Source organism: Lissotriton helveticus, chromosome 5_1, assembly GCF_964261635.1.
Source record: "Lissotriton helveticus chromosome 5_1, aLisHel1.1, whole genome shotgun sequence".
Lineage (NCBI taxonomy): Eukaryota > Metazoa > Chordata > Amphibia > Caudata > Salamandridae > Lissotriton > Lissotriton helveticus.
In genome coordinates this window covers 324,129,043-324,147,668 of record NC_136065.1, presented here as the reverse complement: position 1 = coordinate 324,147,668, position 18,626 = coordinate 324,129,043, and the positions used below count along the sequence as shown (strand labels likewise).

The window sequence follows — 18,626 nt, the reverse complement described above, 5'->3', positions numbered from 1 at the left end:
TACAAAAACACACATGAACAACACTTCGGTCTAAATAGTCAGAAAACAAAACGTTTTTTTTCTGGACTCTACCTGTCAACCAGTTGATACTAGTCAATCTATGCCACCTGTCGTTGCAGCCTGGAGAATTATCCTCCAGAAATTGGTATGCAGATTTTTTTCTCCCACAGTGCCTGTTGCGGGACTTTTTACCCATTTTGAGGGACCGTATCCGCCTGAAGTTAGCAAAAGGTTAACCTAAACACCTGAACTGTGTAATCCACTAAACCCATCAATCTGCCTTTTGGTCTTTAATCTCTAGCAGTGCCTAATTTGAGCTGGAGGTTGCCGGTGGGGCCCACCGGCACTGATTTTTGGGGACCATTTAATATTTTTTCTCATCAAATATTAACCAAGAACAAGACAGGTGAAAAACGTGCAAAGGAGGAAGAAGAAGAGAAAGAAAAACGGAAAAGCAGTTGCAAAAGGAGAAAGCAACATCCTTATAAGAGTGAGATCAAAAGGCAGGGAGTGTCTGGTAGTGGATTAATGAGGAATGATGTGGATTCCAGACTATGCAGCCTTGGTATTCATTTTAACAGTGCCAGTAGGGCTTCTGAGCAAAGCTTTGTGCACAGGCAGTCATTCTTTTACAAATCATGCACAGCTCTAGTCGGTTGAATCAAATTGCATAAAGACTTGTCTAAAATCATATTTATATACTTGATAAAAATAACCCAAACTTTTCAGTGAGAAAGGGCTGAGAGATAACTTATTGCCTGCCCTTGGAGAAGGGACCCTGGTTCTGTGTTCCACCTACAGACTTTATTCTTCACATGATGTGTTCAGTGCGGATTTAATAGTTGATATTTCTGTTTCCAAAGGTCTCTGTTCATTACTACCACAGGCTTGGCTGACTAAACTGCAAACTTCTGCATCTGGCTTTTAATTCCATACCTTCTAACTGTGTGTATAAGGCAGTGCAGAACAAAGGCGCTGCAACCCCAGCCACAATGGCTACTTTGGCAATATATACTTTTATAAAGGTGTTAGGGAAGGAATTCAACATAACAATTTAAAGCAAGGCAAACCCTGATGCCCATTTACTTTGAATTGTTATGTGTGGTTTCCAGTCTAACCTGTGAGGAAAGGTTAATGGAAGTAACAGCAAAACTTAATGTGCTTCATTAATACTGGAAGAGGTCTACATTGTAACCTGGGGAATTTGACTACGTTTAAAAAAACTGTTCTGTGCGAAGCAAGTGAGGCAACATCATTTTATCAGCATCTCTTTAAAAGTATTGCCACAAAAATCTTAATTAGTTAGAATAAGGATTTTGAAAGTCTTTCTACAAGTATAGCGATTTAATGATTATATTAACCCCTTCCATGCTCATGACGGAACGGTTCCGTCATGAGCGTCGGTTGGCCTGTGCTCATGACGGAACCGTTCCGTCATGAGCCCATTGGCTCATTAGAACGCTCAGCAGCGGTTAAGCAACAGTGCTTTGTGGGGTGTCACATAGTTACTAGGGGCCAGATTTACAGCGAAAAATTGCATGCGCAAACGGGTTTGCAACTCATTTGCACATGCAATTTTCCTCTGGCCCATGTACTAACACTATTTTGTGAGTCACAAAATAGTGTTTTGTGACTGGCTATTAGGAAGGGGCGTACCCTTCCTAATAGGATTCACAAGCCATGTAGAATGTTTTGCAACCGCAATTACCTGCAAAATTACCTGTCATTTTTATTAAAACGCGTGCTGAAATCCTTCACCCCAGAAAGCCTCACCTTAAGCCTATACATCTTTAGTTACTAACTTCATTTATTTAACCCACTCCTCAAATTTCGGCAGGACTGTCAAGGCAAACACTTTACTTGCAAAGTGCAACACAGGTATTAGTTTAGAGGATGCTTGGCTACCTAAAGATCCCTTTTCAAGTTTAGGGAGAGACAGCTTAAGCTGTCTGGCGGAACCTATATCCAGGGCTTTAAATAGAATGAAAACACTTGAGGGTCTCTCAAATGGGCGTGGCCAATGTAATGAGGGGGGTGGCATAAAAACACGTAAGCTAAAAAATCTGTGCTTAGTTAGCATAGTGTGCCGTCCAACTATTGGCTTTGTCAACGGTTGTTAGTTGCATAAGATAAATATGCAGCAACTATGGCTTGTATATAATATTGCAAACGCTTCCACTTAAAGCCCTGGTGACTCCACGACAATGTTGCTGCTCCTGAGTTTCAAAAAGAGAAGGGAAATCCAGGGTGAAAATGACTTTCTTTAACCCGTTGCATGCTCGTGACGGAACCGTTCCGTCACGAGCCTCGGGTGGGCTGTGCTGGTGACGGAACAGTTCCGTCATGGCCCGCTCGCCGCGCCTGACCAGCGCGAATACCGCGCCTGCGCTGAGCGTTCTAAAGAGCGGGCGGGGCCGTGACGGACCCGTTCCGTCACAAGCACAGCTCACCCGAGGGCTGTGACGGAGCGGTTCCGTCATGAGTACGGGAGCGCCGCGCGGCCCCGCCTCCCCCTTAGTGCTGCGGCGGAATAGCCGCCGCAGCTAAGGGGTTAAAGGATTTCCCTTCCCCTACAACGCTCCCCTGGCATGACGCTATGCCGTAACTTCTCTATTAGTGACAAGTGAGCAGTGTGCGCACGCGCACATCGATGTGCCTGCTGTCACTGCAGTCCAGGAAAAAATGGACCGGCTGTGCCAGGGCACAAAGCAGAGCCTCATAAGTACCGGTTTCGAGGCCTCCTTTAAAAAACGGCTGGTGCTCCGCACCAGTGAGACCCTGCCCACTAAAAACTCTGCCTGTATCCTCTATTCTTCCAAAAAGTACAATTCCTCTATACTTCCAAAAAGTACAATGACTGGCAAAGAGAGGGAGTTGACTTTGGCCAAACCCATCAAAGATTGGCGTTCCCGTATTTTTCATGGGTTGCGACTGCTTAGATTGGCAGTACATTTAGGCCATGGCATTTCATGCATGATTACATTGTCCCATTTGAGCTCTATTAGGTTTTGGTTGGAAGCCATCAAGTACATCTTCTGTCAGAATACAGATGCAGTGTTAAATGTAACTTTTTACTCAGACACTGTTTGTTACTTGCTGTAATACTTTAATGACATTTTAATTTCAGAATAATGCTTTTTAGGCTTTGCCTACGTATAGATTTTATATGCCTGTCGCTGAAGAACTTTTGTGGACAATACACATCTTACCGCTGTTTTGATTGGATGATTAGTATCCTTCCGCTGCTTACATTCAGGGAACTGTATGTGCTTTCTTGCTCTCTCCCTCGTGTGCTGCTTCTCCAGTGAAATTATCGCCCCCACGGTCTCCATTATGCTTCCCACCTAGCTCATTTGCCGCTTCGCTTCTACTACCCAACCCATCCAGCTCAGTATTGTGGGTTTTTTCATTTTTACAACCTCCTTCCCCCACCCAGCTCCATCATCGTTTCCACCTATCCAACTTGTTCTTTTTTTTCAAAAAAAATTGCTTTTCTTTTAGGCGGGACCACAAGCTGAAATTTGCTGCCCGGTAGCTCTACTACTTTAAAAAATCCCATTTGGGGCACTTTTTAACTTTGTATATTTGTTTTACTTACCACTCTGGACGTCTGCCATCTTGGAATGGTAAATTAAAACTATTTCCAACATGACATGCTCTCGACATAGCATCATGACGAATACATGCGCATTTCGTGAAGACACAAGCCAACAGGTCTGCATAGGCAAAGCCAAAGGTGAAATATATTGGCTTTGACAATGCTTGTTTGTTTAGGAAGTGCTTGCTGTTTGAATGATTTAGATTGTTATAGGGATAGAGAGAGATTTACCAATCACCCTTCGGGTTCATTTCTTCGACTATGCTGTTATGGGAAAGTGTTATGGGATTTAGAGTTTTTTGTACCTTCACAAAGTAAAGACATTCAGGCACTTAGGCTTTCTGAAAGATGCAAAGCAAATACTGGTCCTTTGTCTAAAATGTAAAACTATCCAATATTTAGCTAATTATCCCTTTTACGTGTACTACCACTTACAACACAAACATCATCTTGTAACTCCTCTTAATGACACTCTTCTCTACGGGTACATAAGCTACTTCATGGGATTTTCTTTAGAAGATCAAAGGGGGGCACCAGACTATTACCACTAAAAAAAGCAAAGACTTATTGGCTCCGTCAGTGCTAGTTAGGTTTGGATTCTAAATGCTGACATGCAGCTTTTATAGACTCCAGCCTGATGAAGTTAATGAAGGTAATAACGACTGGCATGGTAGGTGCCTTTGCTGACTTTGCTGTCGGTTGAATGAGAGAAGTATGCGAGCTTCGTATTCTACAAATTGGGGCTGATTCATTAAGCTTTTTGCTATGAGTAGGTGTAACTTACTCCTGGACAATTTGGAGTAAATTACACCTACTCATAGAAAACTCTTTGTGAATCTGGCCAAAGATTGCTGCAGGTTTCATTCATCACCATCTGTAGAAACAAGATTCTGTCTTGACAGCATATCAATGCACTTGACTAATCCTGGTAACAAGCATGCATTGCAAAGCTTTCCTCCGTCTCGTGTGTCTAAAAATTTATACTACGTGCCCGCCATTCCTTGCTATGAATTTAAAGAAATACAGACAAAAGCAAAGGTTTGATAGTATAAAATCTAAAAGTTTCATATATGTCTATTTCTTTCAAAGCAGTAAAACAAGTAACATAAAGTGAAATTTCCCACAGATTGACCATCAAATGTATGTTTAGAATAGAAAAATCACCTGATGCTGTTAATGCACAAAACCTGCATCCCCAGCAAGGATTGCCAGATGTATAGATGGACGCTAAGCACCGCAGCATAAGTCCCATGATTTTGTTCAAAAGAGGCAGCTTTAGAATACGTTTACTTTGTTTGACCAATTAAACCAAGACACATATTAGGATTATTGTGTAGAATTATAGGCCAGGACTCGATACATGCTCAGTGAACGTGGAGCAACTAACCCCCAATGTGGCAGTGTTAGTCGTAGGGAGATACAGATGTTGAATTGCAGTGCTACCTATGCGATATGTTAATAGCAAAGAGGCCAGGGATGGAATGGTCATGCAAAGTGCTGTGTGTTCAAAAAAGGTCAGGGGTGAACTTGGCATTCTGGGTGCACTGCATCGCTGCCCACAGGGGATCACTCCAAAAGAGGGCAGCGACTGGATAGGACATAACGTCTTCCATCGCTCAAGGATCAAAGGAGTGTTGGCATTCCAATACCTTCTTCCCATCAGATACGACTTTGTTTACAAAGGGGTTAAATATTAAGAGGACGTGGCGCATGAAAATCCATAGCACTAGTTAAGCACCATCATTTCATCCAATTGTCTATTTTTTATAGGTTTACTCCAGGGGGAGTGAAAGACAGCTGTAGAAGGGCGTGCAGGAGTGAGTGGTTAATCACAGAAATACAGACTGAATGAAATAGCAAATAAAGAATGCTAGTTCGCCCATGTCTTCCCTGCTTATGACACACAAGCCAGAAATTGTCCAGACTCAGCCTTAGCTTTGATAATACGGTTGTTCTCATGAGTCGTCCTATTTTTTAAATTCATGTTAACGTCTCCTAGCTCCAACTGGCCTGCTAATGTTCTACCAGTTCATGAAACCCGGGCCCTCTCTGGTCTTCAGAGTTCCCATTTTCAGTACTATTTTCCAATGTTTGTTTGTTCACATACATTTTGAAATCCGCTCCTCAGGCCAGGCTGTGGCAGCTATTCCCGCCCGTTCCCATGAACACAAGTTCCAGAGTTGCTCCTGGTGGCACACTAGCAGCAGAACATGCTTTCTGACACAAACTCAGAACAAGCAGTGCAGCAGAACAAGCTTCCCTCCCTCACATACACAGAATAGTTGCCCCCTTGCCGCTCCGCAGCCCACCCCCAGCAGCAGCAGAGCTGAAAGCTTCCTTCCATCACAGAACAGACACAGCATGGCAGGTGGAAGCAGCCTTCCCTCGGATAGAGGGAAGAGACCGCGCAGCAGCGGCGTGGGGGACACAAACATCCGAGGAGCAGGTGCTTGACTGCTTAACCCGCTGAGTTACATTTATTTTTTACCTCCAATGGACCGACCGAACAGCACTAGTTGCAACCCTTCCTAAGTGGCATTTTCAGTCATGAACTTCTCAACCCAAGGTCATACTCTGAAAAGGTGCAAGAAAGAACCATGGTGCGCTTTATGGACATCGTCCCTTCGTTCTAGCCTTCATCCTCTTCCTTCTTGTCCCCGCCCCAATTCTTCTTACTCGCCCTCATCTTCATCATCATCCTCTTGCTCTTCATTACATTACTTCACCTGCCACTCAGACTCTTTCTCTCCACGAAATCCCTAAATACATATCTTGTTCATGTGCCATCTGGCTTTATGCCTGGTACTTCCAGTAACCACTAGATTAACCAAACTGAATTGTATTGCTATTGCAGGTTACAGCGCGTACTACCACCGATGAGGCGTTAAAGTGCTTTATGGCAGCCAGCATGTGGCTCTGGAGGCCTCAAGAGTAGCATAACCCGTGGCGTAAAGCGCTTCAACACTTCATCAGGGGTGGCAAGCGCTATAGAATTGTAAATGAAATAAAAAACAATACAATACTATGAACAAGTAAAAGAAACGGCTCCTTATTTTTGACCCATTACATTATTTCTTTAAAAGGAGCCACGACATGTTTAACAGCAAGCCTTTATTCGATTTTGCGTAAGAAAACATTCCAATGTCCTAGAAAATGATCAATAACACAAGGTAATCTGAAAAAGTTATACTATGTGCAAATGAAGAATGGAAGGCGCGTTTTTTAAAGTGATTTGACAAGGATCTCAAAACTGTGCCCGTCATGTGTGAGGATAACGAGGCCATCAGGTTATCCACCTAGATCCATGACATCAGGACAACATTTTTCTGCTCCTGGCCTTTCAATTTGACAATCCCATGCGTTCTGAGAGTTGAAGCCATAGGTTGCTTACAAACAAATCAACTGGACTGCCATAGGTGATAACAATGATTTCAAAAATTTTAAAAACCTATGAACTAGAAATATGGTATCCTGATGATGTACAGAGCACCCCTACAAGGCATATGATGTCATACGATGTATGACAGACGACTGATTCCTTGGACTATGAGTCCGAAAGGCTGCATTATCGCACAGTTCTAGTCCTGTATTGCCTGTAAGCCTTACTGTGTCGGTAGTTGCAGGTTTAGGGCACCACCCCTCAATTTAGGGGCTGGGACTTACTTTTCTCCATCAGACCCAGAGAAAGAGAGAAAGAAGGATGAAGAGGAAGATAGGAAACAGTGACAACATGCAAAAGCAGGGACAGAAAAAGAACCTGTAAGATTGAGATAAAGAGGCAGGAAGTGAAGGCCGGTGGAAGAAAGAGACATGAGGGGATCAAGACTAGACAGCTTTAGTATTCGACAATCCTAACATAAGGCAGCCCCAGTGGCAGCCTCCTAAAACCACCGGGCTCCTACACTTATTTATTTTAACATATTAAGCACTACATGGAGGTCTACTGATGAGGATAAAACTTTGTCTGATTACTTAAAATCTTTACAAAACGTGTTTGCATTAAAATACATAGTTTAAAAAAAAAAAGACCAACATATAAAATTCCACCAAAGAAAACAACTAAAATCAGGCAGTATCTTGACGCCAGAAAGCCTCCTTGTGCACCCTTGACTTCCATGCTTCATAGGAGTAAAGTGAAAGTTTATTAACATAACTCAAGCGATTTCAGGTCAAGTCTAGAGCAGCCCGCAGCTTCTTATGCGTGCCACAGTACTCAAAGTAAAAAAAAGCATAAGGTCCCTCTACCATGGTGTGGCAGGCTAATGCAAGCATTGGTTCGCGTGCCAATTCCAAGCGTGATGGTCCACATAATGTTCTAGTAACCACCACGTGTGAGTTCAAGTGAGCTCTGCTTACGACTTGGGTATCAAGTGAGATGTGCCACACCATTGATATAGTCTACTGTACAAAATCCGCCATGTGCCAGTGCAAATACCCTGCTTATATAACAAAGGGCAATATGCAACATCATGGAAGGCCATAGTGGGGGAGCGTGACCCTACAAAGTTACTAATGAAACAGACAGAGGTAGAATAGAAGTGACGGTGCAAGATATTGTAAAACTGCTCAAAGAGCTTGCGGGCATTCCCTGTTAACCAGACATAGTCTATATTCTAAAAGCCACATGCTACTTAGAGGGCGTGGCCATCCTGGTGTAAAGTGCTATGGTGTATAAGACTGAGCAAAGCATGCTAGCCTAATGTTCTAAAGCGCCACATACTGATGCCTTAACACAAATGAGTGTAATATGCCAAAGTACCCTGATAACCACACATATCCACTAGACTATTGTGATCTTTTTAAGTTGTTTAAGCATGCGATCAGTCCATATCTTCCCCATTGCAATCAATCAATCAATCAAGGGTTGATAAAGTGCAACTACTCACCCGTGAGGGTCTCAAAGCACTGGAGGGAGGTGGGGAGCAGATCCGTCTAAGTGCTGGGGTCATTGGAAGAGCCAGGTCTCGAGATCCTTCCTGAACTGGGAGATAGTGTGAGGTGGATAAGCTCAGTGTTCCTCAATAGCAGCCCCCGTTGTTAGACTGGCCTCCCATAGGAGCCTGCTGGCTTCCAAATAGAACTTGCCAAACCGAGCTAATTCCTTTGGAGTCACTGTGGTGAAGATTAGCATCAGGCCTCTTTGCATGTTCTTGTCCCATGCTGCATGAAAACTGACCTTAGGTACATTCAACTGTCTTAACAGGCCTGAGCAGCAACATTCAATGTGAACAGCCGATTCAGAGTGGTATTGACACAGCCTGCATTGTCCAAGCCCCTGTGCCAAGTTCTTCCAGTGCGCCCTGTATTCCCATATAGGCGTTGGTAAAAGCCTGAAAGCTGGTATGTTCTTAAAGGCCTGTTTTCCAATGGCTGCTCTCAGATATGGCTGGCAAAGGATAGCTTCGTGGGATGCCGCGAGCCACTCTGCTCCTCTAATGTGTCTGGCTAGTTTTATATCAAGTTCTCGTGAGGCCTTCCTGCCATGTTCTTTTAGCTTTTTCTTTAATTGTGCTGTAGTGATTGGCGGCTCTGTCAAATATATTGAATCCAGACTTAGTGTAGGTCCGGCCGAGCCAAGGTATTTTGCCCGATTGTATTTTTTGTCCAGGCTTTTTCTTGGAGGTCTACTGTGTAATCGCATATGCTGATTGTAAAGCCTGCCAGTGATGCTTCACTATCGTTTGCCTGGCTGCTTCCTGAAACAACCGAAGCAAACACTCACAAGTTGCAAAGCTATTTTGCACAGACCATGGGACATTCCTAAACTCTCCATGTGCTCCTGCGCGCTGATAGCTCCAATGAGGTTTCAGGTTGACAGAACTTGTCTCTAGCCAGGAAGAAATGTATCCGCTTTCAATTTCATCATAGAAAAGAAAACTACAGCTTAAGGTTTTTGAGTGATTTATAACATGGTGCAAGGAGTCTCAGAAACAGAGAGAGAAATACATGGGTATTATTTTTACTTTGCATTACTGTGTTTGGTGTAGAGCTCAACATGTCACTGCTGCTTAGTAAACAGCGTCCGAGCACAAAGGGATCAGCAAACCTGAATTATGATGTATTGTACTGCGGCATTTGTATAGCGCTTTCTTATCGCTGAGGAGGACTCCAGCGATTCAATATACATTTCATTTAACTACCTGTAAAATAAAGGGGCAAACCAACCAACATATTAATCTTTCTCAGCCTGACTACTCAATACTTTTTTAACTCCTTCCATGCTTGTGACGCAACCACCCCGTCGCAAGCCACGGGCGGGCTGTGCTCATGACGGAGTGGTTCCGTTATGCCGCGGCCGCTCCGCCCACGAAGCACTGATTCCCCACCCGTGCGTGCGAATTAGTGAGTGGGCGGAGCCCTGACTGAACCACTCCGTCATAAGCACAGTGCGCCCGTGGCTCGTGACAGAGTGGTTCCGTCACAAGCATGGCAGCACCGCGCGACCCACCCTCACCCCCAGCACCGCGGCGCAATTACCGCCGCGGCGAAGGGATTAAACCTCAGAAGGTTTCAGCCCTGTTGGTCTTGAGGAGGCAAGCACACTATGTGATGTCTCCAGGGCTCTAAAACATAGACTGGGTCCTGCTGCAGTCACTGAAATGACTCAACTTTCAGCCTTGTAAATTCATCTTCTAGTATTTCCTTTAAATCCACGTTGACCTGGTGCGTGCGGGGGGGTAGCACGTTGACCTGGTGCGTGCGGGGGTAGCGGAGCTGGGGTGTGGGGAGGCCGGATTTGAGCCAAGAGCAGGGCTGTTGGGCCCTTCTGAATACTAACATAAAGGGACGAAAGAGTTTTAGACTTTAAACTTCCAAGAGGCTGGGGTCTTTCCTCTGGTTGCCACTATTTAAGGAGCACAGTTGAGGTAATAACAGAGGTTGCTGGGAGCTGAATTTTGAATAATCAGGGTTGTCACTCGTTTAAAAGAAGAAAAGACAACTCTTGTGCTTCCCTCTCCTCCAGCAACACTGAGGGTCACCTTAAAGTAGCTCCTGATGTCAGAGCCCACCGCCATCTATTTCAAGCTCTACCACCAACAAATAATCACTTCAATCTACAAACTCAGACTCATTGATACAGACAAAGCACTATATTGGGACTATTAAGCTACTGCTGCCCAGAATGAAAGGCAACTTACTGACTGCCTGTTACGCCGAATTAAATATAGGGCAGCAACAAAGGAACTCAACTTCTGTCTGTCTTGGGCAAGTTTCTCTACGGTGCCCCAGCTGTTTTTCAAGTTCTTTTATTTCTGTGTCCGCAGTTCACCTCCAGGTGTTCTTTGGCCTACCTCTCTCTGTTTGCCATCTAGGGTCCAGTGGAGAACGGTTCTTTTGATAGAGTCTTGTTCTCTTGATGGTGTTCCCTATCCATCTCCATCTTTTCTCTTAATGATGGTGTCCATGCTTTCTCATTTGCATCTGATGAGCGGTTCCTGGTTAGAGACAGTTTGTGGACAGAAAACACACAGGATTTGTTTTCGGTAACTGGTGCAGAAGGCTGACATTTTGCTGCTGTCGCTTTTCGTCATCCACTAGCATTTTGATTGATGCAAGACTGGGGACCAAATACAGCTCTGGTAATTCCTCATCTTGGTGTTGGTGCTATACTGAGATGACCTCCAAGCATTGTTCAGCATCCAGAAGGCATTCCTGGCTTGTTTAGTTTGCCCTTGATGTCTCTGCCTACCCCTCCATCATGACTGTTAGTAATACCTAGGTAGAAAACTGTTCAGTCATGGATGGCTAGGTCCTTTCCATCCACCTTGATTGGTGAAGAGTTTTGGATGTTGAGTGGCCTGACTACGGATTTGTTCATCACGATCTTCAGACCAACTTTCTGTATATAGATATTGAAGCAAGGTGTCTTGTCCTGCATATGCTATTGTATGTGAGAAAGCAAGGATAGGTCATCTGCATAGTCGAGGTTCTCCAGTGTAGAGAATAAGGTCCATCTGATGCCGCTGGCTTGGTCTTCAGTTGTGGGTCGCATCACCCACTCGATAACTAGGTTGAGGAGCAACGCTGACATCATGTATCCCTGTCTCACATCGATAATGACTTCAAAGCTATATTCCCTATCTAACACTTTACAGGTAAAATGATCATAGAAGCGCTTGATGAGGAGAACCATCTGCTGTAATTTTGCCACACTGAAGTGTTGTCGTTCTGATGTTTTGCATCTGTTTTTCTGAGCTGGAGCTTCACAAGAGTGGTCACTAGATAGTGATCACTGCAGATGTCCACTCCACTTGTCATTCTAACAACGTGTCTCCAGGTGCCCTTATCACCAGGTGGTCAATCTGGTTTCTGTCTCTGTCACTGGATTAGAGCACCTAGTTCGTTTTTGAATACCACAGTAGGGGAAGAGAGTCCCTCCTATGACCAGATAACTTGCGGTACAAAATTTCATCTGTCTTTCTCCATTGTTGTTTATTGTTCCACAACCTTCCTTTCCCATGGCTCTGTCACAGTTCATATTGTCATTTCACACTTTAGAATTCGAGCCTCCCATCACAATTTTCAAGTCATGTTTCAGCACGGCTTCAAGCTCAATTGCATGTGTTGGTAGAATATGTCCTTGACTGTTTCCTGTGCATCACTTGTTGGAGCATAGTACTGGAAAATCGTGGTGTTGATGTGTCTCTCTTTTAACCTGACTGTCATGAGTCTGCTGTTGACTGGCTTTCACTCAATTAGCCATTTCTCTGTCCCCTTGCTCATGATGATGGGCACTCCTTTGTGATGTGATTTTGGTCATCGCCCCTTCTCGAGTACAGTATTTCTCTCCCATGATGGTTTTTGTTTTCGCCAGATCCGTTCCACCTACTTTCGCTGACCCCCTCAGGATGTGTAGGTTGTAGGGCCTACTCTCCTATCTTACTTGAGCCAACTTAGTTTTCCTGTGTCATACATAGTCCGTATATTCAAGAATTTGATTTTGGCCTTGCACTTGTCACTAAAACCTACTGTCATCCTGTCAGTTTCTTTGCGACTTTGACTACTGTCACTCATGCATGTCTCATGTGGATACTCTGGATATCCCTCCTGCCCAGAAGATTTAGTGCTTCTTGCTGCTGTTTTTGTAAGAAATGCTTTTTGGGACAGGTTTGTTAGCCTTGTGCCCAGTCTGGAGGACCAGTGGATCAATCTCTGTCTGCTCTCTATACTTTGACCTGTCTGCCTTGGGTGACCCTTCCAGGATACTAAGTTCCCAATAGCCAGTGGTGTAACACGTGCCCCTGCAGCCCCCGCGGTGCGGGGGGCCCTCGAGCTCTAGGGGCACCCTCTGGCACTGGCAAGCCCTAGCCTGAGAGTTTTGGACTGGGTCTGGAGCATAGGGGAGCCCTGCTTGTACTTTGCAGAGAGCCCCCCTCAAGTTTTGTTATGCCACTGCCACCAGCATAGTTCTCCAGGTCTCTGAGGCATGCAAGTCACTCAACCACTTGGCGATCCTATGAGGAGGAAAGAAAAAAATAAACTAAAACTTGAATAACACTACCAATTTACACGCGAGTCCTACCACTTTACATGCAAGTCCAAATATTATGTATTAATAAATGTATAATTAATAGGTCTACAAATTGTACCATGTGAGCAATAATGAGTAACTACTAAAATTAAATTTTTAAAAGTGCACTACAAAGTGGTCAGCATCAATGTCACTACTCGGTTACACATTATATCCCTTTTGATATGCCTGTGTAATACATTTATAATGCAGTCGCAACGTTATGATTGCTACCCTGTCTTATAAGGTATTACCATAATCAAATCTAAAAAGCCATCAGAACCAGTGCGGGTGGCTGTAGGCAGCGAGGACCAACACTCATTTATGGTGATCAGTATTTATTTTTCATTACCTGCCTATGACCCAGAGCAAGATGTAGAAAGGGAGAAAAGGGGTGAAGAGAAATATAAGAAAACAGTGACAAAGCTAGAAAGCAGGGATCAAAAAGGGTTCTCAAGAGAGAACTAAAGAGTCAGGAAGTGTAGGGTGGTGAAAGAAATAGGCATGAGAGGGAATCACGACTGAGTAGCTTGGCGATTCATCAACCTTTGCAGTCCATTCGGCAGTGTAGGCAGCGGCCTCCTAAGAAAAACTGTGTATGTGTATGTATGTGTGTGTGTGTGTGTGTGTGTGTGTATATATATATATTTTTTTCTTTTCCAAAAGATGCCCCGTAATTGAAGACGCACTCACAGTAGATGTGTTCATCATGAACTTTAATTTCCAAAACCGGCATTTTTCTTCCCAATAAATCTTGTAGCCTGACGCGTTTCAGAGCAACTTGTTCCTTTCTCAAAGGCATGCTGGCAGTTCACGAATGCTTCACACACCCTCTCTTCCCCTCTGCATTTTAAATAGTTAATTATTATATTGTAATAGACTCTATTCCCCCTCTGAGAAGGAGTGGAAACCGTGAGGGCCAACTCTGCTTACTTGAAACAAGATATATATTAGAGCTTGATACAAAGACACCGGCTGGGCTCAATGCGAATGAAGACTTTTACACTTATATAGGATGTATAGTAGTGGCACGCCATTATTTGATGTGCTGTAGTAGCGCTAGCTTCAATTAATTTTTGAAAATGAAATATCACATATGTATAGATGAATAACATTTCCCTTGCTTTGTAATTACATTTTATCTTCTTCTTTATATGAATTTGTTATTTAACATTTCTTTGCACTTTATGGCACTATAGCACTTTTATTGAACCGGCTGGTTCAAGTGGGTGACATGCTTCTTGCTTAGCACAATCGTGTTTGTTTTAAACATGGAGAGATGTAAACTCGCTGATATCCAGCCATTTAGAAACCAACAACTTATTACATCCAACCGAGACCGGATTTAGGTGCAAACAAGGCACTGAAACTGCCCTTATTGCAGTAGTTGAGGAAGCAAGGAAGATTGTTGATGGAGGTAGCTGTGCAGCCATATTGTTATTAGATCTCAGTGCGGCCTTTGACACCGTTAACCATTCTATTCTATTCTATTCTGATCCAAAGGATGAATGATGTAGGTGTCAATGGGACCGCACTGAGGTGGCTGCAATCCTTCATCTCCGAGCGGACTTTCTCGGTATTTGAGGACGACATCTCCTCCCCTCCTATGCATCTACACTGTGACGTCCCCCAGGGTTCATCCCTCAGCCCAACCTTATTTAATATATATATGAGACCATTGGCTGAGGTGGTGCTACCTCGGGGGGTTGCAACTAGTGACTTACGCTGATGACACTCAGCTTATCATCACTCTCTCTGGGCAGATAACGACATATTACAAACTTTCCGCCTGCCTTAGTAGAGTCCGTGAGTGGATGGATGATTCTTTCCTAAAACTTAACGGAGCAAAGACGGAGATCATAATGCTAGGGCATGATGCACCCTCCTCGGTGGATGGCTGGTGGCCTAATACTCTGGGCAAACCTCCCCCCCCCCAAAAGAGAAAATCAAGAGTCTGGGAGTGTGGCTGGACCTAGCGCTTAATTTTTTTGGTGCAAACCCAGAAGGTAGCAGCTATCTGCTACGCTTTGATGAGATCACTTAGAAAAATCATTGGGCTGCTCCCGTTTGAAGCAAGGCGGATATTAGTCCAGCCCCTGATTTTAACGCGCCTCGACTATTCCAACGCAGTCTACCTAGGGGCCCCACAGGGGACACTTAGGGTCCTACAGACCGTACAGAACTGTGCAGCCCGGATGCTTCTACAGATCTCTCGTAGAACCTCAGCCAAACCAGCGCTCCGGCAACTACACTGGCTGCCTGTACAACAAAGGATTGAATTTAAGGCTCTGACCATTGTCCACAAAGCTTTAACCAAGACAGGACCTGATCTTATTCAACCCTTGTTTCGTCCCTATCAAACTAATAGGACCCTTAGATCCAGCAACAAGAACCTTCTTGCAGTCCCCAGAATAAGGAGAAGCCGTATGGGTGGCAGGCGTTTTTCTGTTCAGTCAGCAAAACTTTGGAACAGCCTGCCCGACTCTATTCGGATGGAGGAGAACCATCTTAGATTTAGGAATATGCTTAAAACCCTCTTATTTCCCTAAATCATTGGGGATGAATCGGACCACTGAAGCGCTGGGATGCCTCCGGGTAATCATGCGCTATACAAATGAGTAGTCATTCATTCATTCATTCATTTATTCATTATTTGCCCACTGGGGCTTGATTTCACAGAGAGTAAAAAGAAGAACATCTTGACACCTGACAAACAACAGGAAACTGCACTTATATTAAGTTCTATTGAGAAACTGAATGTGTTGATTAATATACAGCAGTAGTCCTGATGCATTATGGACTGATTTATATTTATGATCAAAACATATGTGTTATTAATATTGGCATTTTTAGCTTCTTTACATTTTATTTGAATGTTTTATAGATTTTAAATACCAAACAAATCGGGTGCCATTTTTACACTTGCAATAATATTTATCTTGCATTTGTGTGTATATTTATTTATGTATTTATTGCATAGATATGTATTTATTATATAAACAAGTGTATTGCTATGTTTGCACATGGTGAACCTTTTGTTAAACGCTTATTCAGTGCTTAATACTATGTAGTATTTCCTCGATGTTTATTGAAGGAGCAATTGGCTTTAATTTGCACTAGCACTTTAAATAGAGGTCAAAAAATATGCAACGCGTCATGTGATCAAGGCCCAGGTGGAGCTTAAACGCGTAATGGCGGCGATGCAGGGCAACAAATAACATTTTCTGCACAACAAACTTTGGGTCCGCGTTCGTCTGCCCAAATCACGAGTGGATGTGGCCTCAGACGCAGTCTACGATTATATGTGTGTGTGTGTGTGTGTTTTTTTTTTGTTTTTACAAATTAGAGAACTGATCAGAAAAACATATTATACAATTACATCGCCCTTGTCAAAAAAGAACATTAAAAACAGTTTGTGGAAGGCACTGGAATATATATAAGATCAATAAAAGACAGTTTCATTTTGTATACCACAAACATTTGTGGAACAAAACTATACTCTTCTAACTGTGGATTACAGCAAATAAAAATAATTTGGAAAGGAAATTGGTAGGAATACAAATAAAAGGGACAACTGACCAGAACAGGGTGTAGGGTTACTTTTTGATGCAAATGGGATTTGAGAAGCGGAGGCTTTCGGGCCTTGTGTATGGCAGTGAACACCAGCCCGGTTCTTGGCAGCTCCCACAGAGTCACATTATCTCCGGACTCAGTCGGGAACAAGGATGTACTTACTGGGCCCAGCCAAGAGCCAGTCAATAAAGGCTTTATTAAGCAGTCTTTAATGCGCTCTGTTCATTCTTCCAGCCTTCATTTTCAGAATTAGCCCGTCTTTAAGGTCTTGCTCGAGGACGGTTTAGCTCTGAACTTGAGATATTTGCAGGGAGGAAAATATGAAAGGTGCACAGGATTTCTAATAAGCAGGCGTACCATTCAAAAAACGATTGCACTTGTCATTGATGGCTAACTTCACATCATTCCAGCATGGAAAATGTGCCTGGACACACCAGTGAACACATCAGGACAAAGGTTACTCTGGGCAAGGAAAACTATATTATTAAACCATGACTTATTGTGACCCTGCTCGCACACAGCAACTGTATGGTGCTGATTTTGCAAATGATTAGTCTTGTCTTCTAGATGTTATGATTGCATCTGATGGTGCAGGGTTTTGCGTAAATGAAACCTGCTCGGATTGAACCCTTTGTAATATACATTAACAGTGTGCTGTGAAGAATTTTATTAATAAATGCTAAAACATGGGGAAATGTTTTTGCGCATATGTAAAATAAAATGTGTGTACTAATGCATGAAAACTAGGCCACATATTGCATATGGCTATGAATAAAATAAAAAGACTAATGCTGCTTGCTTTTGTGCACGCAAATAATATTTAACAACATGGGTTTGGTGTAGGTTAGTGCAATGCTGGGATGGTGTGCAATGAAAATTACATTTCATGAAAATAATAAATGTTTGGTTTGATTCTTGTAGAAAGTCAAGCATGGGCCTACTTTCATGCATGCCTGTTTGGGGGTAACTTTGTCGACTGAAATTAAACGAAATCAAATTGAGCTCTGAATGAAGAGGGAACGCAAAGATGAAGTTTGTTCTTCATGGTGTGCTAACTGACTGCCAAGTTTCTGAAGACATTTCGATAAACAAGTGGAAGCAATGCAACTTCCTTATGAGATGGCAGAAACAAACAAAGAGAGAGTGAAGGACTTGATACTTTCGATACATGTATTACTTTTTAGGAAATATGTGTTGTGATTGTATTCAATATTTGTTTCCTGGGTAGGAACATACGTAAGGCTAAATGTTCGGGACAATAGTCATTTCATACATTGGTCATGATGAAAGTGGTGTGACAGAGACACCCCCGTTCTTAGCCAATGAGAGTTCGAGATTTTACGAACACTGAAACAAATGTGGGTTGGACTTTTAGGTTTTAGGGTATAATTGAGGTGCCCTGGGGCTGTGGTTTTTGGGTCAGCTAATGTTAGTTAGCAGGAGATCGTCGGTGTCGTCAGTTTGCTGTTTCCAGATAGAGGCCTACCTGTTCCTTTTTCCGGACTTAATCTATGCTGCTCGTTTCTTTTCGAGTGGCCTACTGCGCTTAGGCCTTAGGGTAGATTTCCTTGTCTCCTTATTTGGGTTATGCTAATCACCTGAATTCGCATAATCATTTGCGAATGTATTTTGTCTCTGAAAACTTTTCTCTCTCCGCCGATCCACTCCTTCAATGCACATGTTATTTGATATGAGTTTTGTTTCTTATTTATTGCCTGTATTTTCTCTCCGTGACAAATTTATGATGTTTATTCATGTAACTGTACCTGATGAGCATTACATTTTACATTATTTACGATAAATATTCACAAATATATACACTAAGTCTGTTATTATTTAGTAGTATAGATAAGTAAATAATTATTACCATCAACTCTTCAACTATAGGTCAGTCGCCACAATTATACGAGGAGAAATGAAGGTTCTGTAATTCACTTTGGTAAG

General features: G+C 43.1%; 1 protein-coding gene across 1 annotated transcript in view; it reads right to left on the bottom strand.

The window, feature by feature from the left end:
• Window positions 1–18,626, bottom strand: part of PUSL1 (pseudouridine synthase like 1) — a 397,644-nt gene that overhangs the window by 234,499 nt on the left and 144,519 nt on the right. The gene's annotated exons all lie outside the window — the stretch shown is intronic.